At 43.4% G+C, this 25468-nt stretch overlaps 1 protein-coding gene across 1 annotated transcript in view; it reads left to right on the forward strand.

Annotated features, from left to right (window-relative positions):
• The first annotated feature begins 4035 nt into the window (after window positions 1–4035).
• larp4b (La ribonucleoprotein 4B) overlaps window positions 4036–25468 on the forward strand; it is a 116676-nt gene continuing 95243 nt past the window's right edge. Inside the window, exon 1 of the mRNA XM_080212633.1 lies at window positions 4036–4509. The gene's annotated coding sequence lies outside the window, so the exon portion shown is untranslated. The remainder of the gene's footprint in view (window positions 4510–25468) is intronic.

Below are 25468 nucleotides of genomic sequence, written 5' to 3' on the forward strand. Positions count from 1 at the left end.
TCTAATTTCTATGTTTCTAGTAAGCTGGAACTTGTCGTCTGAAAGGATGGTAGAGGTAGGAACTCTCACAACATTTAATAAGCATTTAGAGGAGTACTTGAAATGTCAGAATGTTGAAGGCTACGGATCAACTGCTGGTAAACGGGATTAGGTTGAGTGCTTGATGGCCAGCGCAGACATGATGGGCTGAAGTGCGTCTTTCTGTGCTGTCAAGCTGTATCCTGCAAATGGTTCCTGGCAGATGACTGGGGCAGACAGCCTATTACCACCATCACAAAGAACACATTAACAGATCATTTACTTCATTGCTCTGGTTGGAACTTACTACAAAGTAACTTTTTAAAAATTCGTTCATGAGACTTGGGTGTTGCTGGCTGGCCAGCATTTATAGCCCATCCCTAGTTGCTCTTGAGCAGGTAACGGCAAGCTGCCTTCTTGTGCAATTGAGACAACTGAATGGCTTGCTACACCTGCTGTGGCTCTGGAGTCACATGTAGGCCAGACCAGGTAAAGACAGCAGTTCTCCTCCTGTAAAGGGCATTAGTGAACCAGATGGGGTTTTTCCTGACAAACCATGATTTCATGGTCATCATTAGATTCGTAATTCCAAATTTTTTTAATAGAATTTCAAGTTCCACCATCACTTGAACAACAAAATCAATGTGATTGACGAAAGGTCATCCAGACTCCAAACGTTGGCTCAATTCTAAATGTTGGCAACATGGTGGCACAGTGATCAGCACTGCTGCCTCATGGCGCCAGGGGTCAATTCCTGGCTTGGGTGACTGTGCGGAATCTGCACTTTCTCCCTGTGTCTTTGTAGATTTCCTCTGAGTACTCCAGTTTCCTCCCAGAAAGTTGAATTTGGCTGTGCTAAATTCTCCCTCAGTGTACCCGAACCAGGCGCTGGAGTGTGGCGACTAGGGAATTTTCACAGTAACTTCATCAGTGTCAACGTAAGCCTACTATAAAGTTTAAACCTCTTCTCTCTCGATGTGGAGTTGCTGTTGTTGGACTGGGATAGGCACAGTAAGTAGCATCTTGAGGGGAATTGCTTGATAGAGCAGACGCAGCACGGTTTCGTTAAGGGGAAGTCGTGTCTGACAAATTTACTGGAGTTCTATGAGGATGTGTCGAGGGCGGTGGATAGAGGAGAGCCGGTGGATGTGGTCTTTCTTGATTTTCAGAAGGCGTTTGACAAGGTACCTCACAAGAGGTTATTGCAGAAGGTCAGGGGACATGGAGTTGGGGGTAGGGTGTTAGCGTGGATAGAGGACTGGTTGTCAAATAGGAGGCAGAGAGTGGGGGTCACTGGGTGCTATTCGGATTGGCGGTTGGTGACTAGTGGAGTGCCCCAGGGGTCGGTGCTGGGGCCTCAGCTATTTACCATTTATATAGATGATCTGGAGGAGGGAACCGAGTGTATGGTGTCGAAATTTGCTGATGACACCAAGATTGGTGGAACGGCAAATTGTGCGGAGGGTGTGGAGAGTCTGCAGAAGGATCTAGATAGGCTGGGCGAATGGGCCAGGAACTGGCAAATGGAATTTAATGTTGGCAAGTGCGAGGTGGTCCACTTTGGTAGGAAGGATTATTACTTACGTGGCGAAAAACTGCAGCAGGCGACGGTGCAGAGGGACCTGGGGTCCTTGTGCATGAGTCGCAAAAACCCAGCCTGCAGGTGCAGCAGGTGGTCAGGAAGGCGAATGGGATGCTGGCCTTCATAGCAGGGGGGATTGAATATAAAAGTAGGGAGGTCTTGCTGCAGCTATATAGGGCATTGGTGAGGCCACAGCTGGAGTACTGTGTGCAGTTTTGGGCGCCGTACTTACGCAAGGATATTTTGGCCTTGGAGGGAGTGCAGAGGAGGTTTACTAGGCTGATGCCGGAGTTGAGGGGGTTGAGCTATGAGGAGAGGCTGAATAAACTAGGCTTGTACTCGTTAGAGTTTAGAAGAATGAGGGGAGATCTCATTGAGATGTATAAGATGATGAATGGGATGGATAGGATTGAGATGGAGAGACTCTTCCCGCTCAGAAAGGACAGTAGGAATAGGGGACACAGCCTCAAGATAAAGGGGGGGCGGTTTAGAACGGAGTTGAGGAAGAACTTCTTCACTCAAAGGGTGGTGAATCTCTGGAATTCTCTGCCCGTTGAAGTGGTGGAGGCTACCTCGCTAAATATTTTTAAGACGCGGGTTGATGGGTTTTTGATAAGCGAGGGGATTAAGGGTTATGGGGAGAGGGCGGGAAAGTGGAACTGAGCCACGACAGATCAGCCACGATCTTATTGAATGGCGGGGCAGGCTCGAAGGGCTAGATGGCCTACTCCTGCTCCTATTTCTTATGTTCTTAGAACACCAGTTAAAAGTCCAATATCACCTGGTGAGGGGGCAACACTCCAAAAGCTCGTGCTACCAAATAAGCCTGTTGGACTCTATAACCTGGTGCGGTGAGACTACTTACTGTGTCTCTTCTCTCGGTAAGAAGTCTCACAATACCAGGTTAAAGTCCAACAGGTTTATTTGGTCGCAAAATCCATTAGCTTTGGGAGGTAAGTGGGAGTTCTCTTCACAAACAGGGCATATGAAGACACAAACTCAATTTACAAAATTGTGGTTGGAATGCGCAACAGGTAATCAAGTCTTAAAGGTACAGACAGCCACTGTCAAACTTGATAAGAAATGCCAACATTTTTCCAGCATCCAGCAGTATTTTGCTTCCAGCCCATAAAACTGTTTCCCTGCCCCTCCAATTTAAAAGAGAACAGGGTGAAAGTAAATTGACAAGGGTGACCGATCTGACAATTTAGGGAACGGGGCAGATTGGTGCTGCAGAACTGCCCATGGCAGGGGAGAGGGAGGGGGGGGGGGCAGTGCGAGGAGGTTGGTAGCCTTTCCACACGCGCCTCGCCTGTGACGCAATCCCCGTCCCGCCGCTCGCGTTCATTCAACTTTTCGTGCGGCGGCGGGACAGGCGGGAAAGCGGGCAGCAGACACAGGGGAAGCAACGCAACCTCGTGCAATAACTGAGGCCACAACTGCTTTAGTTTCCAGGTGCATTCAAGCGTCATTTACGCACTGCGGCACACGGGAAGAAGGCGGGAAAAGAAAACTATCATCATTGTGAGCGTGTGTTTAAAAAAAAATGCGAAACCCATCTATCATCTCTTTTACGTCATTATGTCCAAAAGAAGCTCCTGGCTTCCTCATCTGCTTTTTTTTAAAAAACCCGAATTAAAAAAAACACATAACTGCTTTTCTGCGGCATGTTTAGAATTAAATGTCTTGACCAGTTAAGAGGGGCCACGAGTGTTCCATATGGCCAGCGAACGTGTCTACAACCAAACACACGCCTCTCCGGACTTCTAAAACCCAACATTCATTCTCGTGTCCTGTTTTAAATATCTTCAATACAAAATAAAATGCGTGCAAAAGTAACTTTTCAAAGGCAATGGAGTTTAGGAATGATTTACATAGGTTGTAAAAAAAAGTCATTGTTTCAAGACGCCTTACAAGCATCACGGCAGCGACAAATCGCGGAGTTCCCATTAATTAAAAAGAGGAGAGGCGGGAAACGCGATGATTGACAGATGGGGCGGGGCGGGAACCTCGCTGATTGATAGGGAGAGAGGACAATCAATGCGGCTGGGGAGGTAGGGGCGAGAACCAGGATGATTGACAGGCTAGGAGAACAATCGAAGGTGGGGGAGGGGGTGGGGAACTTCGATGACTGACAGCGGAGAAGCCCAATCGAAGCCGGCTGTTGATAGGGGGCGGGAACCTGGATGATTGACAGATAAGAAGACAATCGGTGGCCGTGGCGGGCAGGGGGAGAGGGACGTTCGATGATTGACAGGCGCTCAGGCCAATCGGGAAACGGCCGCTTGAGTGGGCGGGGACAGCAATGATGTCAGGTTGGGGGGGCGGTGCTTTTGGTGCCCCGCCCCCTCCCCTTCCCTCCCTCCCTCCCTCCCTCCGCGCCAGGAGCTGCCCATCCCCCTCGCTTTCCTCCCTCCCTCCCCTCCCCCCCTCCTTCCGCCAGGAGAGAGAGAGCGATCGGACGACGAAGCGCTTTTAACCGGAGCTGATTGGGATTAAACGGCGGCCAGGCCCCGAGCCTATATCGTCGAGGCCTCTCCCCAGGAAAAAAAAGGGAAAAGGGGGGGGAAAAAATAATTTAAAGAGAAAAAAAAATCATCCCCCCCACCGTTGCTTGGGGTTTTGTCGAAAAAGGGGGCTTTCCTCTCAGGCCGGCTTCTCACTCATAGAGACAGGGAGTTAGTGTGCGTGTGGAGAGAGAGAGAGAGAGATTCCCGGGCCCGCAGCGGCGTCCTCCTCCTCCTCCTCCTGCTGCTGCTGCTGATTCTTGTTGTTGTCCCGCTGCCCGAAGGGGGAAGAAAGCGAGAGAGAGAGAGAGAGAGAGCGAGGATCGAGCGGCGTTTCCTCCCCCCACCAACCAACCAACCAACTAACCCACCCACCCCAGTGAAGGCAGGAGCGGCGGGCAGGTGAGAGAGAGGCTGCGTGATGCGGGGATGTGTGCCTCCGGCCTCGGGGGCCTCAGGCCGGGGCAGCGGGAGGGAGGCAGACATGGTGGCCGCCATGTTGCAGCAGCAGTGAAGCTGATGGTGAGAGCAGGCCTGAGGGAGGGGAGTCTTATCTGACCACATCTCTCTCTCCCTCCCTCTCTCTCAGACATCCTATCTCCTCTGGAGTGAAGGAGAGGGGAAAAGGGGTGTGTGTGTGGGGGGGGGGATAAAGCATGGATTCAAGAGAAGAAGCTGCTGCTGACGGTGTGTGTGAGAGATATATCTATGTATATTTAAAATTAAAAGAGAGCACAGCCAGCCTGCAGGCCCCGGAGGCCTGGCTGTCTGTATTTTTTGTCTGTGCTTTAATCTGGCGGGTTTACTCCATGCTTGCTCGGCGGGTGGTGATGATGATGGGAGGGGGTTTGTTGTTTGTGCACCGAGTCCATGAAGAACATGTGCTTCCCTCCAATATGAATGGCTGGAGCATGAGCCCCTCTCCTCCCACCACCACCAAAAAGAGGGAAATGAATCTGCAGGTTTTTTTAAAAAGTCTTATTTCTTAAAATTTTACTTCAGTGTGACGCATGTATCTATCTGTGCTTTGGGGAGCCCAACACCCTCCCCCCCCCCCCAATCGTTCTTTGGTTACATTTTATTCCAGTGATGTGTTTTTTTAACTAGATGGGGAGAATAAATGTCGACCTTTACTTTGTGTCCACATGTCCCCACCCCCCACATTAGGGATTTTGTGCAGCAGTCATTGTCACTTTCTTTTCCTCCTTTTTTTTCTCTCCTCCGAAAAGGGGAAGAAGGCGGGTGTGTATGTGTTGGGGGGGGGGGGGGGGAGGAGAGAGAAGTGCAGGTAGTGATGCCAGCAGCTCAGAGTCTTGGGTAGTATGATTTGGCAACTATTTAACGGGTACATAAAGGATGGTTGTCTACCCCACCGAAGTTGATGAGAGCTTGCCCCCTCGACACGAAAAAAATGTCAGCGAGATTCACAGCTGTGTCAGCTAAGTACCACAGACCGCACTGCGTCTGTTGCTACTGGGTTTGCGCTGCAAAAAAAAACTTTCCAGGGACACTATGTAGGCTTCTGGCCTACTTGAGCTTTAACACTTTGCTCAACTGCTTCCCAGAAAAGAACGATTTCTTTTCAACACGGGGGAAAAAATCCAGTTTTCTGATTAATATGTAAAACAGAGCCTTCGTTTTTATCTACCTTTTTAAATCTACATTTTAGATATAGTAGGTCCCCAAAAGTGCATTTACCAGCACCAACCAAACAAGCATTAAAATGCATTCTGAATTCTACTGACATTACTCGAATGAAATGAGTAGTGCCAGAGCACATCATTTTTTAAACTTTATAATCTTGAGATTTCATTACACTCATTGAGTTAATTATTTAGTTTGAAGGAACTGCATAGATTTAAACTTGGCGTAAGTTTAAACTTTGTACAAATGAGATTATAACTCTGAAGATTTATGATTAGTAATTCAAACATTATTTATCAATGCGCAGCAAACATAAGCACTGCAGCTCCCTTGTGTGGGCCTAATGGTAGACTGGCATGGAAATGAAAAGAAAGTGCCAGAAAAACTTAGCAAGTCAAATTTAGTTTATTACGACGAAGTTGCTTTGGATTTTCTATTAAAGATGTATATCTTTTAAGGTGCAATACACAATTGGTATAAGCAACTTTGCTTACTGGCAACTATTGCTAGTGCAGAATTGGATAAATTTCCTTAGAAACTGGTGGTATATACAAGACTGTAATCACAAGGATCTGGTATTTGCAGATAAATATTTTTGACTTTCTAAAACTGTTAGTCATGGTTTTTAACACTGGTACAGGTGCATTACCCAATCACTCGTGTTCATGAACTTTGCTCAAAATGGTTCAGAAATGGTGTGGAACTTCTAGTTTCATTGTGTTTTTGTCAGAAGTACTAGCACCATTAATGGCTGTAAAGTAGAATTGAGAAATTGGAGGACCAAACTTTATAGTGAAGGCAAGATTCCATAAGGTTGAAAAGACAATCGAAATACGTGTTACCTAACTTTTGGTTGTCAAATCCTTGTTTTTTTTTAGGACAAAAGAATGACTGGCTGATGGAGGAAAGGAGTTTTATAATTCTGTACGTGTTTGAGCAAGGGATTGGAGCAATGTTTAATTGCAACGTTGCGAAAAGACAGGGAGGAGGAAAAAGGATAGAACAGTTTAAGGAAGCACTAACTGTCACGTCACAAATAATGTCTTTAATAAAGTGCTGTAGAGATATAAGAAAGCAACTTGCATTTTTTAAATAGCACCTTGAATCTAGCAAAAATTCTTGAGCAGTTTGTAAGAGCAATTATCAGACAATTCTTTAAAAAATGTAGTCCTTCATGGGATGTGGGTGCAGCTGGCAATGCTAGCCTTGGTTGCCTATCCCTAAAGGCCCTTCAACTGGTTTGTCAGACTATTTGAGGGTAGTTACGTATTAATTATATTGGTGGAGATTTGATGGAGGTATTCAACGTCATGATGGGTCTGGGCGGAGTAGATAGGGGGAAGAAAGGATTGGGAGGTTACAGATTTCAAGTAATTAGAAAAGAAGCAAGTGCAATTTAAGAGGTTTGTTATGCAGCAAATGGCAAGGGTTTGAAACATTGTCTGAGAATGTGTTGTAGACAGGTTCAGTTGAAGCATTCAAAAAGGAATTACTGTTACTGAAAAGGAAGAATGTGCTGGATTGCAAGGGGAAGGTGAGAATGTTATGAGGTGAGTTGCTCGTTTGAAGATCCAGTGCAGACACGACTCCAGCGCTGTATTCTGAGATTCTTTGTGGATCTGCAGTCGCAGGTCAGGTAAGGATAGCAAATTTCCCTCCCGAAAGAACATTTTTTACAACAATCACCAATGATTTCATGGTTGCCATTACTGAGACTCGTTTCAAGCTGATATTATACCAGCTGCTGTGGTGGAATTTGATCCCATGCCCCCAAAATATTATCGCTCAGTGACATTACTGTTATACCATGTGAAATTGGAAGAATTGACCAAATCTTTGGCCAGAGATAGGTTTAAGTCGGCATGTGAATAATTGAGGCAGAAAGTGAGATAATCTCAATTAAAACTGAGGGGAAATGCCAGGTAGTAAAATATATTGACTGATGAACGACAGTTCAGAGAATTTGCTCACAAAACGGCCAATTTCTTGTTTTCTGTCAAGCGTAAGTGTCAAGCATTTCAAAACTAGGAGTTGGTATCTGTTACTTGATGCAGTACAAGAGATATTGGTCATTCTTCATGATGGTCACCATTTGCACGGACATCCACTTTGCCACAAAAATCTGATCAATAAATTTGTACTTAAACCAGACAATTCATATTTGGAAGACAGTAGTTAACTCGAGTTCAGACCTGTAAAGATTTTTGTATTGAAAGATTTGTGGTAAAGGTACTGCTCAATTAGTTCTGTGTAAGGTCAAGGCCTGAAAGAGACTGGCTTAGCTCCTACTCTAAAGTAGACTTAAATGTAGTGTCAGCTAGCCAGGCTATTAGAAGAACTTTGGTTCCTTGGGTGATCTGCTTGCACTTTCATGCTCTACCAAAGTTCTGCACCTTAAGAGGGCAGGATGTTTGGTGGCTGGTTGCACAGGGAAGTAATTCAAATCCTACGTGATGTGTTAGTGTCAGTTGTAGTGATTCTCATTATTTGGGTCAGTCTGAATATTAAAGATCAAACTGTTATGTGCTTTTTGAGACCCCTCTTTTATTGGCATTACAGCTAGATTCTGAGCATGTTTCATGTCTCTGTGCCCCAAAGTTGCAACTGATAAAATCACAGATGTAATGTGCTGGCTGAAATAATTTGTAACAATAGCCACTATCAGATCACAAGCAAAAATCAGTGTTAGATCAAAAGAACTGAACAGTAAGTGTTTTGTAAAGTTTTTTCCTGAATGTACAAATTAAGTGCATTAGTGGGTGGAAGAGAGGTGTTTCTGATGAGGCTGAAGATTGATAAGCCTTTTGTCTTGGCATTAGGAGTTTTTGATTTGAATTTGAGTAAATTTCCAAGTTTATGGTTGTCATCTTTCACAATGGCTTATCGTCAAGTTGGGAGTGTCAGTTCCTTGACATGCATTTCATGACGCTTTTATGTATCAAATGTAAACCAACTTTAGTTTTTGCTTTGTTTGATTTTGGGGATCCTTGAATTGGCTTCAGTGAAGGTTCTGAGATTTAAATGTGTAATCACAGTTGAGAACAGTGGATACTCCTTTGCATATGCCTGCTTATCTAACTGACTTGGTTGGCAACTTGTGCCCTACTTACGAACATATAAATTAGAAGCAGTAGTAGGCCAGTTGGCCCCATGAGCCTGCTCTGCTATTCAATAAGATCATGACCGATCTGATAGTAACTGCAACCATACTTTTCCACTTATCCCCAATAACCTTGCACCTCTTCTCTTCGTTTCCCTGCCTCTCGCTGTCGTCAACAATCTGATCTACTTCTACCTTAAAATATGACTGCTTCCACTGCCTGTGAACTACAAAAATCTTATGTTCTCTCAATACACTGAAGTATTTGAATTAGTTGTCTGCTACCGCCACATGTCAAGTCCCCTTTTGAAGGTGCAGAACACAACATACTAGCAGCCTTTTGGCAGTTCACTGTGAACCAGCTGAGAGAAAATCCCCTTATTTGTCTTAAATAGGCAACCCCTTATTTTTAAACAATGAGCCTTTCCAGACCCGCTGTCAAGACCCTGAATAATCTATGATTCAATCAAATTGTTTCTTTTCTAAGCTCCAGTGTGTACAAGCTCACCTGTCTGTATTTTCTCATGAGACAACCTGCCCTTTCCAGGTAGTGGTATTGTCACTGTTTTAAGTTTATTTATTACTGTCACAAGTAGGCTTACATTAACACTGCAATGAAGTTACTGTGGAAATCCCTTCGTCGCCACACTCTGGTGCCTGTTCGGGTACAGTGAGGAAGATTTTAGCATGGCCATTCACTTAACCGCCATGCCTTTTGGACTGTGGGAGAAAACTGGCTCACCAGGAAGAAAGCCATGCAGACATGGGGAGAATGTGCAGACTCTGCATAGAGAATGACTCAAGCCAGGAATCTAACCTGGGTCCCTGGCACTGAGAGGCAGCAGTGCTTATCACTGTCACCGTGCAGCCCCTGGACTAGTAATTTGGGGACCCAGGTTTGAATCCCACCACATCAGAAGACAAATTTGAATTCATTAAAAAATCTAGAATTGAGGGATGACTGTGAAACCATTGTTAATTGTTAAAAAGCCCAACTGGTTTGCTAATTAATGTCCTTGAGTGAAGGAAATCTACTGTCCTGGTCTGGTATATGTGACTTCAGATCCACAGCATTGTGGTCAACTCCTAAATGTCTTTTAACATGATGCAGTAAGCCAGTCTGAAATTGGATGGAACATCTGGCATGGACCTAGGCATCCCAAAAGACATTGGCAAATGCTGCTCTGACCCTGTGAAGTCTTTCTCACTAATAGTGGGGGGCTTGTGCCAAAATTGGGGCTGCAATTTTACCTGACAGTAATACTCATGGAACCATACCTTGCAAATGTCCAGATGTGACCAGCCCTGGGTATGTTTCATGGCATCATATGAAAGATGGGTAAGAAAATATCCTGACCACCATTTGTCTTTCTCTCTCTCTTTCTCCCCCTCCAAAAACTTCCATCAAAATCAGCTGATGAACCTGTACACCTCCATGTTGAGCTACTTGGAGGAAGCACTGGCAGGTGGCAAGGGCACAGAATATACTTGCAAGTGGCTCTGTAATGCCACTACAGATTATGCCAGTTGAGTCCTAAAGGACACAGCCAGACTGAGTCTCCAGCAGGTGGTGAGGGAACCAACAAGAGAGAAAAGAAGACTTTATCTTATTTGCAGGTGTAGATGTATCTGTCCCTGATGGTATTGGTTGGAGTGACCATCACACAGTCCTTTTGGAGATGAAGTCTGCCTTCATGTTGAGGGGGCAGGTGATGGCCGTAGTGATATTATCACTGGACTATTGATCCAGAAACTCAGCAATTGTTCTGGGGACCTGGGTTTGAATCCCACCACAGCAGATAGTGGAATTTGAATTTAATTTAAGAAACGGAATTAAGAATCTACTGATGACCGTGAAATTATTATCAATTGTTGGGAAAAACCCCTCATGTTTGCTAATGCCTTTTAGGGAAGGAAATCTGCCTGGAGCCATAACAATGTGGTTGACGCTCAACTATCCTCTGAAGTAGCCTAGCAAGACATTTAGTTCAAGGGTAGTTAGAGATGGGCAATAAATGTTGGTCAACCATACCCATGTCCCACAAACAAATTTTAAAAAAATCCCCCCACCCCATTGTGTTATGTGGCACTACCACGATGCTAAGTGGAATAATTTTGAACAGATCTAGTCACCCAAAGCAGAGTAACTATGAGTCACTTTGTCCATCAATAGCAGAATTGTACTCGACCGTAATCTCTGACCTCGTGCCTCAATTCACCACTCTACCATGAAGCCAGGGGATCAAGCCTGTTTAAACGAGGGCAGGAGCAGTACAAGGCATTAAAAATTACATGTGAATCTATAATACAGCGCTACTTGTCTGCCAAACAGCAAAAGCTGAATCTGTTATGAGCGAAGCTATTCCGTAATCAATGGATCGGATCTCGGCTCTGTAGTCCTGCCACATCCAGTTGTGAATGATGCTGGACAATTACAACTCACTGGAGGAGGAGGCTTCATAAATATCTTCACCCTCAGATGGGTGAGCCCAGCACAGAAGACCAGACTGCAGCATTTGCTACAATCTTCAACCAGAAGTCCCGAGTGGATAATCCTCCTCAGTCTCCTTCAGAGTTGCTAGGCTTCCTATTTGCGTCAGTGCACATGATGTCCAGAAACCACTGAAGGCACTGGATACTGCAAAGGCTATGGACTCTGACAGTGTTCTGGCAGTAGTGCTGAAGATTTGTGCACCAGAGTCTGCCTTGTCCCCACCCAAGATGTTGCAGTACAGCTACAGTGGCAGGAATTTCTCAAAGTAGTGCCCTCAGCCCAGCCATCTTCAGCTATTTCATAAGAACATAAGAACATAAGAAATAGGAGCAGGAGTAGGCCATCTGGCCCTTCGAGCCTGCCCCGCCATTCAATAAGATCATGGCTGATCTGTCGTGGCTCAGTTCCACTTTCCCGCCCTCTCCCCATAACCCTTAATCCCCTCTCTTATCAAAAACCCATCAACCCGCTTCTTAAAAATATTTAGCGAGGCAGCCTCCACCACTTCAACGGGCAGAGAATTCCAGAGATTCACCACCCTTTGAGTGAAGAAGTTCCTCCTCAACTCCGTTCTGAACTGCCCCCCCTTTATCTTGAGGCTGTGCCCCCTAGTCCTACTGTCTTTTTTGAAGAGTCTTTCCACCTCTATCCTATCCATCCCATTCATCATCTTATACGTCTCAATGAGATCTCCCCTCATTCTTCTAAACTCTAACGAGTACAAGCCTAGTTTATTCAGCCTCTCCTCATAGCTCAACCCCCTCAACTCCGGTATCAGCCTAGTAAACCTCCTCTGCACTCCCTCCAAGGCCAAAATATCCTTGCGCAGGTGCGGCGCCCAAAACTGCACACAGTACTCCAGCTGCGGCCTCACCAATGCCCTATACAGCTGCAGCAAGACCTCCCTACTTTTATATTCAATCCCCCTCGCTATGAAGGCCAGCATCCCATTCGCCTTCCTGACCACCTGCTGCACCTGCAGGCTGGGTTTTTGCGACTCATGCACAAGGACCCCGAGGTCCCTCTGCACCGTCGCCTGCTGCAGTTTTTCGCCACGTAAGTAATAATCCTTCCTACCATTCTTCCTACCAAAGTGGACCACCTCACACTTGCCAACATTAAATTCCATTTGCCATTTCCTGGCCCATTCGCCCAGCCTATCTAGATCCTTCTGCAGACTCTCCACACCCTCCGCACAATTTGCCTTTCCCCCAATCTTGGTGTCATCAGCAAATTTCGACACCCTACACTCGGTTCCCTCCTCCAGATCATCTATATAAATGGTAAATAGCTGAGGCCCCAGCACCGACCCCTGGGGCACCCCACTAGTCACCAACCGCCTTTATGATGGAAGGAGGGTGATTTGAAGTGGGGATTTCCACTGTCACAGCACCATCCATGACCCCTCATGGATGAGGGGTCCATGAAGGAGTCTATGTCCATAAGTAGCAAGACCTAGACAATACTCAGGCTTGGGCTGACAAGTGGCAAGTAAAGTTTGTGCCACACAGGTCCCAGGCAATAACCATCTCAAAGGAAAGGATCTGACCATTACCCCATGACATTCAGTGGCATTGCCATCACTAAATTCCCCACTATCTGCAATTTGGGGGTTGCCATTGACCAGGAAAATGAACTGGACCAACCACCTAAAATACAGTGGCTATAAGAGCAGATCAGAGGCTTGGAATCCTGTGTATGGCAACGCCCCTCTTGATTCCCTGAAGTCTGTCCATTGAGAAGGCACAAGTCAGAAGTGTAATGGAATACTTTCCACTTGCCTGTATGAGTGCAGCTCCAACAGCACTCAGGAAACTTGACATCACACAGTAGATTGCTTGATTGGTGCTCTATACAAAAACAGCTCCATCAATGAACAGTGACAGCAGTGTGCCATTTGCAAGATGCATTGCAAGAACTCCCCAAGGCCTCTTAGATAGCATCTTTCAAACTTATGACTGCTACAAACTAGAAGGATGAGGACAACCAACACTTGAACACCACCTGGAAGCTGCTCTCCAAGCCACTCACCAGTCTGATTTGGAAACACGTTGCCATTCCTTTTATTGTCGCTGGAATCCTGGAACTCCCTACCAACAGTGGGTGTAGCTACAACATGTGGAATGCAGTAAACCATAGAGATAGCTTACCACCTTCTCGCGGGCAATAAGTCATCAAGCCAGTGCCCAGATTCCATGAATGAAGTTTAAAAAAACTGTCTAATATACCTTCTCTGAACTGCTAGCGTATTTTCCGTTAAATATGGAGACCAATACTGTGCGCCATACTTGGCATTAATTGTAACTATGCTATTTAATATTGAAAATAAGAGCCCCTTGAGCTAGGTATACAGTACAGACTCTTTTATTCATGCCTTTCTCTTTTGAATGATGCAACTAAGGTTTTTTTGCAGAGTTTCAATGCTTTCTCATTGTGAGAAATATTTTATAATTCTACCTGTAGCTTTTGTGCTGTGCCCCTTTCTCTTCCTGTCTCTTTTCCACCTCTGAAGGGGCTCATTTGGTCCACTGCCCTGTTGGTGATTCACAATTTCACCATTTGGTGAAATTCCTCTGCCCTTTTCACCTTATTTGAAAAATTATTTCAAAAACTGCTGTTTTCTACCAACACACCTTTCTGCTAGGATGTCCTAAGTTTTGACCACCTTTAAAAAGTTACAACATGTAATCTTTTTTTCATTTTTTTGAATTGACTTGGCAGCAATTGGAAATCAGTTTTTGAGATACCTTGTCAATATCCCCTCCTCTGACTTAAACCTGCGATGGCCATCTCAATTGGAGGAGGTGAATTCTGGAGTCCTCTAAAGGGAAAGTGAGGTAACGGAGAGCTCCTTTTCTGTGGAAAAATGAATTAAATGTTTCCACTACTTGGTGTCCAGCATACTCACTTCGAGTTTTTTCTAAGCAGGAATTAATTTGTTTATGCCTATATTTGTTGTTTCTGGTTTTCATTTCATTGCATCGGCACCATATCCCTAAATGGCATGCAACTCATTTTCCGTGCCTAACCTGATGGTTGCAATATCTTCAGTATATGATCCCAGGGAAATTGTTGCAGCTCGTTAATACATTACTTAGATTGACCTCAGAGCTCTTCTAATTCGTGAGGTTGGTCATGGCTGAAGCAGTATATCTTTTTTTTCCCTTCCTAGCTAATCGTAGCTCATCGTTACTGAATTTGAGTTGGTGAATTTGGCAAGGGGCATCTTCGCAATTTCGGGAGGAGAAAAGTTGCCGTAGTAGACTTGAAGAGATTTCTAAGAGGGTTGTTAGGAATGAAGGGAAGCTGAGATTAGAAGATGGCAGAGAGTTTCATACATAATGGAGAGAGGATGGAGGCAGCTGTTGCAGGAATTTAAACTCCAGGATACAAATTTTGAAGTGGATGTGTGGGGTGATGGATTAATAAGATGGCAGACTGACCAGGAGAGCATCAAAATACTAACAAAGGCAAGAGTGGGATTTTTTTCCAAATTGAATAGACTGAGGCAGCTGAGTGTCAGTGCTGGAAGTGAATTGTCTTTGTGGATTTTTTTTGTTGTCAGTGTTCCCTTGCCACTGACTCCATTTGCTCATCCTACCAACTGTTTTAAGATTAACCCAGTCTACTCATGTCATAATTTGACTGAGATGAGTTTATGGTCATCTGTGCCACCACTGATCTCTACCTTTGTGGCATCAGCTGGCTTAACCCTGTCCCAGCTCATGTACAGAAATATCACTTGATTTTTCCAGTGCACTCCTAGCTCGCTTCCCTCTCAGTAAACTTGAAGACATACAAAACTGCATTGTGCGTGCTTGCTTGCACCAGGTCTTGTTTGCACATGTGCTCTCTGACCTTCATTGCTTCTGGCCAAGCAACATCTTGATTTTAGAAATTCTCATCCTTGTTTTCCAATCCCTTCATGCCTTCCCCTCCCTTGAAAAATGTAGGGCCGTTTTATTACATTAAAGGCACAACAGCACAAGCTGAGTGAACATGGAATCGGAAGTTCAGCTTGGGCCCAGATGTCATGGATAGTTTGTTTTAACATTGAGGGTGGCAGGAGTATGGAATTTCTTAGAAGTTGATGACTTTAGTCTTCCTAATATATCTAGAGGAAAATTGTTATGCAAGATTGGGTGTCACAAGTTGTGTCGAACTCAACTGAAGAAATTGAACGAGAGATCGTGGCATATATGTGGAAGCAGATTCGCACGTCCTTTGCGCAATGATACTTGGACGGCATAGAGATATAGGAGGAGCCAAGAATCGATTCTTTGTGCTTCCAGAGGTGGTAATGTGGCTGGGAAACAAAAACTCTTTCAGAAATTGCTTCAAATTTGCTGGCAGAGATATTCACAGTATACAAAAAGTATCTGACAAATAAAACTCCGTCAAAGCTAATCACACCTTGAGTCAGAAGTGCTCTGGACTGGCCCCAAGATCCATGGTTTGTTCTAAAGGAGTGGTAAACTATCTAAAGCTGTTTTATGTCTCCAAAAAGCATTTTTTTTTTTTACTGTGATATTATTTTAAGTCACGCATCTGTTGTGTGACTTTGCTTCCAGCTATCATTCAGGACAGCAAGGCCACTCAATGAGCATTGCTATTTTGGTATAAAAATCTGAAGATAGACAAATCAAACGGATGTGTGATCTGGCCAGAATGTTACAGCTGACACCCACCTCTCTTCCCCCCCCCCCCCCCCCCCCCTCCCTGTTTCATTTGTATCAGTTGTAACATTTGCTTATAAATATGTACAATAATGTTTCTGAAAATATATCTTTGTCCAGGTGCATGTTGTACATAAACGTTCTGTTTTTGTAGTCTTCTCGTAGAATAAATTATTCGCAAATGGGACACAGTCTAATTGCAAGCATCTCATGATAAGATCAAGAACATCTGGTTGCAGAATAATAATTATAGCAAAATGCTGCTTTATTTTAGTTTCAGACTGTCGGGAGCAGTCTGTTGGACGATCACATTATCCATTTGCTTTGCCACCATTGTTATGGTCTCTTGTTAGAGCTGTCCAAGTTGGGAGTGGTTGATTGCATTTTCTAGAAGCTGAGTTGAATGTCCACCTTTTCTGGAACTCCAGGGATGACAGAATAATTTTTCACTCACCCAGTCCGTTTGTGCAAACGTTTTAAAATGTTCTTTGAAACTCATCCATGTGGAAGTGTAGTTTCGACATGCTGTGCTTAGTTTGAGTCATTAGATTACATTTTAGCTTCATTTGGAGCAATTTTTAAAAGTGGCATCTCGGCCTTTTGGCTAAGATGCAAATGAAATTAAGCCTTGGAGGAGGAGCTATGTCTACTCCAATCAGCTTGGATCATGTAGATCAAGCCCAAGACAGGAGGTGAGAGCCCTGATTTGTCAGCTTGGATTGGGAATGTTTCAACTTGTTGAGATACTGAATTGGAATAAAAACACAAAAAAAGACATTTCAATACTAGGCAACTTGCCAGTATTTTCTGGTCAGGTGTAACAGCTTGCTGCAGTACATCATTCATCTGTCTCTGCTTCACCTTGTGTTGGCACTAAATTCAGAACAGCAGCCACAAGCTCATCGGTGTCTTTTCTCACTAAGAAAGCCATCTTAATGGTCTGTTGGAAGTCATGGATTACAGACAAACCACTACATGTGTGACATTGCTAATTAAATACAATGCAACAGACTGTACTATAGGAAAGCTTATGATGCAGTCTGTTACATAGAGCAATATTTCCTGAATTCTGTAGTCTTCAATATTACACAATTAATGAATTTTGGGAAAAGTCCACTTTCCAGTTGGTATTTGATATACATTAATTGTTTATCAATATTTTTGTAAATCTGTAAATTTGCATGTTTCCTGTCAATCTTAATTATGAATTTGTCTACATAATGGAAGCTGCTTATATAACCATATAATTACACCCTACTCTTAACCTGCTAATTTCTTTTTCACCTAAACCCAACCACTATCAATGCCAGAAGAGATTTTCTCATTAAAAGAACTGTTATTTTTGTCTCCAGCCACAGAACAATGTTTCAGATGATGGATAAAACGCTCTATTGTCAGCTCTTGCAGCCTGATGGTGTTTGGATGAGTGTTAGCTGTGACACTAGTAGCACACTTGCCTCTGTGTAAGAAGCTTCAGACTTGAACACCAAGGGTATTTTCATAGTAACTTCTTTTGCAGCGTTAATGTAAGCCAACTTGTGACAGTAATAAACTTTAAAACTTCAAAAATCAAGACTGAGGGAGTGCACCATGTTGTTCTGAAATCTTTCAGATTGGGTGCCAGACCAAAATTCTTTCTGCCCTCCAGGGTGCCTTTGTGGAGTTTGCACATTCTCCCCGTGCCTGCATGGGTTTCCTGAGTGCTCCGATTTGCTCCCACACTCCAGTGATGTGTGGGTTAGGTTGATTGGCCGTGATGCATCGACCCTCGTATCAGAATTAGCAGGGTAAACGTATGAGATTGCGGGAATAGGGTCTGGGTGGGATTGTGGTCAATGCAGACTTGGTGGGCCAAATGGCCTCCTATGACTAGGAACTAGGAGGTCTGTGACTAGTGGTGTGCTGCAGGGCTCAGTACTGGACCTTTTGCTATTTGTAATATACATAAATGATTTGGAAGAGGGAGTAACTGGTGTGATCAAGTTTGCAGATGACACAAAGATGACTGGACTTGCTGATAGTGATGAGCCGTGTCAGACAATACAGCAGGATGTAGACTGGTAAATTGGGCAGAAAAATGGCAGATGGAATTTAATGCAGATAAATGTGAGGTGATGCATTTTGGAAGAAATAATGTAGGGGGGAGTTGTACAATAAATGGTAGGACTGTTAAGAGTATAGAAACACAGAGGGACCTAGGTGTGCAAGTACACAAGTCCTTGAAGGTGGCAGTACAGGAGGAGAAGGTGGCGAAGAAGGCTTATGGTATGCTTGCCTTTATAGGAAGGGGTATAGAGTATAAAAGCTGGCGTCTAATGTTGCAGTTGTATAGAACGTTGGTTAGACTGCATTTGGAGTACTGTGTCCAGTTCTGGTCACTGTACTGCTGGAAGGATGTGGAGACCCTGAAGAGAGTGCAGAGGATGTTTACCAGGATGCTGCCTGGTATGGAAGGTCCATAGCTATGAGGAGAGATTGGGCAAATTGGGACTGTTCTCCCTGGAAAGATGGAGAATGCGGGGAGATCTAATAGAGGTGTATAAGATTATGAAGGGTATAGATAAAGTGAACAGTGGGAAGCTTTTTCCCAGGTTGGATATAAAAATCACGAGGGGCCATGGGCTTAGGGTGACAGGGGTGAGGTATCATTCAGATGTTAGAGGAAGGTTTTTCGCACAGAGGGTTGTAGGAGCTTGGAATGCACTGCCAAGTAGAGTAGTGGAGGCAGGCAGGCGCGCTAGAGTTGTTTAAGGCTTACCTAGATAGGCACATGAGCAGACTAGAGGTGGAGGGATACAAAAGACTGTTCTAAATAAGGATCAAGAGCTTTCCTGGGAATCATTAGATTCCTATGGGCCGCCCAATATATTGTATGGCTCACCTGTCTTACGTTTGAGCTTCTGGGGATCTTCCGTGAATGTCTGTATAAGCTGTGTATGTTTATTGATGTGTTTTTTTACATTCACAGGTGATTTAGTCCACCTTGTTGGCCAACAAGGGGCATACACGCAGTGGGTCGTGTGAGGGCTGCTCTTGGATGTTGCTTCGAGAGTTGCCTAGTGCTTCACGTCATTAGTGTACGCTTAAATTGGACCAACTGACGGGCAACACGACCACTCAGTGACTATCACTGTTTGCTGTGCAGATACGTGGACCTGGGTCGGATCTCCGACTTGGGTCAGTGTCTGGGAGTTTGCACGTTCTCCCCGTGCTTGCATGGGTTTTCTCCGGGTGCTCCGGTTTCCTCCCACACCCCAAAAACATGCTTTTAGGCTGATTGGTGTTAACAAATTGTCCCTAAATTAGACCTCCCTTAATCTGGCGTAGAGAAAAGTTGTAGATAGGAGGTAGCTGAGGCAGTCACTGAATGTTAAAATCGTGGCGTGGGCTTGTTGGGCTGAAGGGCCTGTTTCCTGTGCTGTTGTTCTTTGACTGTAAAAGATCCCACTGTACTAGTTCAAAGTAGAACAAGGGAGTTATCCCTGGCATTCTCTCACCAATACACATCCCTCAATCAACATCAGATCCAAATTATCTAACCGTTATTGCTTTGAGTCTGCTGTACAAATTTTGACCTATTTTAGCAGTAACTGCATTTTAGAAACTTCAGTGTGAGATTGTGAAAGTATCCAAGTTTATGTTAAACCTGATAGTTTTAAACTTTCAAGCAATCATTGGGTGAAGCACTCCTATTCTCTTAGTCAACCAATTAAAACTAAATTAAACAGTGGGACAAAATAAAAGGGGCAGTCTTGAGTTCCAGAAGTTTGCATACTTTCAGTCGCTGTGGCAGCAGGAGGAATTGTGGGTTGAGAGAGACTTAGCAATTGAGCAATTATGCCTTAAGTAACTTTGTGAAATTCATAAATAGGGCAACTACTAGCAACATCTAAATCAGAGTTTAATCAATATTGCACAAAAGACTCAAATTTCCATCAGTTATAGCCTTTCATTGGAGAGTTCCTTTAGTTTGGCATATTCCATTATACTGGGCTCTGCTTGTATAATATGATATGAATTATATATTCTACTGCAAATATTACAGTTGGAAAATATTGAATGTTTTGTGCCTCACAAAATGAAGACTGAGTGTTTTAATAGTCCTTATGTTGTGATTGAATTTGTATTTTTTTTTGGTGGTGCTGTGAGGCAGCAGTGCTAACTACCTTGCTGTAAATAGCAGAGAATGGTTGTTAGAATTTTCCGTTGTCTTTTTGTATAAAAAGACCTGCTCCAAAAGCACTAGTTCAATTCCTGTACCGGCTGACATTATTTATGAAGGCCCACCTTCTCTACCTTGCCCCTCACCTGAGGTGTAGTGATCCTCTGATTAAATCACCACTGGTCAGCTCTTCCCCTCAGGAAAAACATCCTATGGTCTTCTGGGACGATGGCAACTTTACTTACTTTTTACTTATATCTGTGCTATTTTTGAAATGGAGTGCTAACCCAGTTTCCAGATTTCTGTGGCACTCATCTTGTTGGCCAGTATTTATTCACCTGCAACAGCTTACATTTACACAGAACCTTTGGTGTAACGAAATATCCAAGCAGTCAGAATCAGGTGGGAGTGATGGAGAGGGCAAGAAATGTATGTCATCTGCACTTGTGGAAAGTGCATGATTTTTGACATAAGTGCATAATGTTACTGAGGGGGCAGCATGTACCTTAGAGCTTTCTTTATTTGCAGGATTCTCCAATTGTAGTTTGGCATACATAAATGGTAAAATTGTTCATCTGGATGTTTGTTGGCCGTTTGTACATTTTAAATGGTAGTAGAGCCTTGGACATGCTCAAATCGGTTTTTGACAGGCAGTTTGCACATAACTAACCGAAATGAGGTTTGTTATACAAAATTGCTACAATTCTGTTCTGGGGTGGCGCTACTTTTTTACTTCATCAAGTGGAGATTTAATTTGACAATTGCTACTTTTCCAATTTGCTATTTTTAACTGAATCCCCAGTGTTGTATTAAATGTCAATTTTATTTAATAGTCATACTGTAAAATCTTTTTGGTTGCTTAAAAGCTCATTCAGCAAGTGTGTTAATGTGCAAGTGAAATGGAGGCAGTATGATGTTGATGTTCTTACTTTGTTTACTAGGCCACCTTTATCATGTGTAACCTTTATTGAAAAGATTTAAGTTCTGGTGCTTGACCAGTTTAACTGAATTCCTTACAGAAATGACATTAGGACTTTAAAAATAGCATTTTGAGTGTGCTGTGAAAGAGCTGTTTTGTTGATTAAAGGGAGGTAGAAACATGGGCAGAGAGATAGTGAAGGATAGGAAATAGAGGGAATGATATGGTGGATGTTTCTAGATTGGTAAGTGACTTCCCCAGGGATGTGCTGAAACAGCTCTCCTCTTCATGTGCATAATTGTTTCCACATCGCCAGAGAGAAAATGTCAAAATTGCTGGAGCGTGTCAAACGAAGGATGTGATTACTAAAGGAGAAATTGGTTAGTGAAGTCTCAAAATATGTGAAACTTAAATCAATACATTTAGCAGATTAGTCATTTCTAATGGTGAACATTGGAACCATACCGATAACCTAATTGTGTTGGAACAGAATGATTTATGCTACGACACAAATATGAAAGTGAAAGAGGCATAATGTGACTCAACAGTTTGTTTTATTTGTAGGAACGTGGATTAATTTCTTTATTTTTTTTTGAAAAAACTTGGTTAGGCTATCCCATTCAAGGAATGTTTCGAGCTATAAAAGCTTCATGCTTCACTAGGCTATTACCAAGAATGAGAAGATCCTGTTGCAAGATTTCAGGAACTGTTCAGTGAAGTAAGGGTAGTTAAGGAAGGGGTCCAACTCAAATGAACAGTTTTTTTTGCAGGTGAAGTGATTATTTTTACTGACTTTTAAGTTTCTGTTCAATGTTTAAAATAACAAATTCATAGAATCATAGAACCCTACAGTGCAGAAAGAGGCCCTTTGACCCATTGAGTCTGCATCGACCACAATCCCACCCAGGCCCTACTCCCACATTCTTATACATTTACCTACGATCCCTCTGACCTACGCATCCCAGGACACTCGGGGGCAATTTTAGCATGGCCAATCAACCTAACTCGCACTTTTTTGGACTGTGGGAGGAAACCGGAGCATCTGGAGGAAGCCCACACAGACACGAGGAGAATGCGCACGCTCCACACAGACAGTGACCTGAGTCGGGAATCGAACCCAGGTCCCTGGAGCTGTAAAGCAGTAGTGCTATCTACTGTGCCATGAGTATCTATTGCAAGTTTGTTACTGTGACATGACACTTCAGGTAAAGTGATAAATGTTTAACTCATATGGAGTGACAATCATATGCTGTTCTCTTTTTGTGCTCAAATTCTTGACTCTAAAAAACTCATGCTGAGTTGGCAGTGGACTGCCCCAGAATTCCACTGTTGCTGTCAATTTAAATCAGTGGTGGGAATTTATTTGTGAAGAGATGTGGGGAGAATTTTGGAATTTGGATTTTAATACAACCACAGTGACTAATTCACCCTTTTGGCAACTGTAGCTGTGTAGATTTAACTGAGATTATGGTGGTACTCTTAGCTCAATGCAGTTCAAGTATTTTTAAATACAGTAGCTGTTCCACATAACCCAGATGGTAGGTGCTATTGCTTCATTCCCTTTTTAACATTTTCATTCCAGACCACTGGGAGTGCTAACAGCAAATTCAACTTTCTCCAGCTTCAGTGCTGTCTTAATTGGCCTTTTTCTAATTATTAATAAATGCAATTATGGAGCAGCTTTGAAACATGTAAACTTATTAAATTAATAATTTGCGCAAAGAATCAAATCACTATTTACTAAGAGCTCGATTGGGTTTTTCTTTACGGGCTAGGATATTGCAGTATATGTAGCCTATGCAGTGATCTCTAGGGCAGGTTCCGCAACCTGCAGGTCTTCAATATCCCATTTGCTAGTCCCAACTTCTTCCAACTGGATCACAACTTGTGGGGGGGGGGGAAAAGCCTTAGTAAAGTGAACAGAAGTTAGCTATCTCTTTGTGGGGATGTAAAGTTTAATAATTTTGAACTTTGAAGTCTGACACATTTAAAGAAAAATGTGCTGCAAAACTTGTTTGCATGGTATAGCTCCACCATTGTTGTGGATAATGCCTTTGGCTCTTGGAACAGGTTCTATGATTGTGAACATTGTTTCTAAAAAAGTTGAGACAAATAATTATTCTCAATGTTTAGCTGTTATCAAAAGGATCTAACGTCTGAAATAATTGACTGAATTCTGTTTGTAAAGATGACTTTAATGACAAAACCGAAAATGAACTAGTTTAGCATTGGGTCCAGTTTAATCTCTCATTTTGTTTCTATTGGTAAATTCAAATAAATATTTTGTGCAAAGACATGAAATGAATTGTAGAATGGAAACAGCACAGAAAGAGGTCATTAGGCCCATCATGAGTGCTGGCCCTTTTTTTTTGAAGCAGCAATTTGTCTAATGCCACTGGCCTGCTTTTTCCCTGTAACTCTGAAAAAAATCTCCTTTTCAGAAAATCCAATTCCTTTGAAAACCTCAATTGATGCTGTCTTCACCACATGCTAGGGCAGTGCATTGCAGATCCTAACCACTTGCGTTGTGTAAAAACGTTTTTCTTGTTGCCATTTCTTTTGCCAGTTACCTTTTAAATCTGTGCCCCCAGGTTCTTGATTCTTCTAGTGAGAATAGTTTCTGTCTATTTACTCTATGTAGGTAGCTTGTGATATGTGATTTATAAATCTTAAAGCACAACAGGAGGCCATTCGGCCCAGTGTCCATGCTGGCCAACAGATGACTATACAAGTCATGTTTTCCAGGGGCCTGGTCCATAGCCCAGGCAGTTATGGCAACAGAAGTGAGTACCTAAATATTACTAAAATGTACTGAGTTTGAGATTCAACCACCCTTTCAAAACGTGTATTCCAGACACACACCACCCTCTAACGTAAAATCATTTCTCCTCAGCTCCCCCCTCAGCTTCCTGCCTCTTTCCCTTAAATCTATGTCCCCTGGTTATTGATCCTCGACTAATGGAAAACTTGCATTCCTATCCACCCTACCAATGCCCTTCATAATCTTATACACTTCTATTATGTCCCTTCTCAACCGTTGTTGCTCCAAGGAAAACTGCCCAGCCTATCCAATCTCTCCTGAGTTCAGACCCTTAAGCCCGACAGCATCCAGGGAAATCTCCTCCTACACCCTCTCCAATATAAATACATCCATCCTACAATGTGGTAACTGGAATTCCACACCCTACTCCAATTGTGGCTTAACTAGCTTTTTAAACAGCTCCAGCATGATCATTTGCCTTTTTACCTTGCATCCCATGGGCCCTTACTTTATTGAACAGTGTGCCATGAGGGACCTTATCAAAAGCTTTGCTAAAGTTCATATAGACCACATCAACATTCCTGGTTACCATCTCAATACTTGTCATTTAAGTTTGTCATTAAACGTGACCGTCACTGAACAAAATTGATCCATGCCCATCCAAGTGCAGATATATTCTGTCCCTTAGAATTCTTTCCCCACCATTCAAGTTCGATTGGTGTACATCTCATCTAGCCCTACTTCCTTAATGGGGCAATGTCAGCAGTCCTTTGGCACCTCACCCTTGGCCCAAGAGTAGTTGAAAATGACAGCCAATGCTGCGGATATCTCCTACCTTGCCTGTTTCAACAGCCAGTGATACAGCTAATCTGGGCCTGCGGGACAAACAGCTAGTTACTCTCTGTTAATATTTCACAGTCCTTTGCATTGATGTCTGTACTAACATCATCCTTTCTCATGAGATCTCCTCTCGGCCCTCCCTTCGAGGGCAACAGCTCCATCTTCTCCAATCTGTCTACTTAACTGAAGGCCCTCAACTCTGGAGCCATTCTTGTTCATCTTTTCTGTACCCTCTCAGATGCTTTTACACCCTTGCTAAGGTGTAGTGCCCAGAACTGGATGCAGTACACTCGTTGAGACCAAACCAGTGTTTGTCACAAGTTTGACACAACTAAATTAATACTCCTTGACATTAAGACACAGGATGCTGAATATGATTCTCAAAGCTTTTCTGCACTCAATCCACCTTCAATGATTTATGCAGATGTATATCCATTTGAATTGTATTGCAGACACTTGGCAATATGCCAACCATGTGGTTTAGAAATGCTAGAATTTGCCTTTTGGTTCTGAACAGACTTTAGGCAAACTTGTTTTGAAAGTTGTTGGGTTCAAAAAAATGTCGTCTGACCTTTGGCCCAGGGTCCTGATTCATTAGTCCGTTGTGTCTGTGCTATGAGAGATTGAGTTAACCCCAATGGAGTTGGAGAAAAATGCAATTCTGAATTGTCTGTTAACTTCTCCGGGTGGTGAACAAAATTATATGGACAGTTCTGGATTTAAACCTTTTTGGCATAAGGCATAGCTGCTTTTTAGTTTCTCTCT

This window comes from Carcharhinus amblyrhynchos, chromosome 2, assembly GCF_965287045.1.
Source record: "Carcharhinus amblyrhynchos chromosome 2, sCarAmb.v2.hapA, whole genome shotgun sequence".
In the NCBI taxonomy this organism is placed as follows: domain Eukaryota; kingdom Metazoa; phylum Chordata; class Chondrichthyes; order Carcharhiniformes; family Carcharhinidae; genus Carcharhinus; species Carcharhinus amblyrhynchos.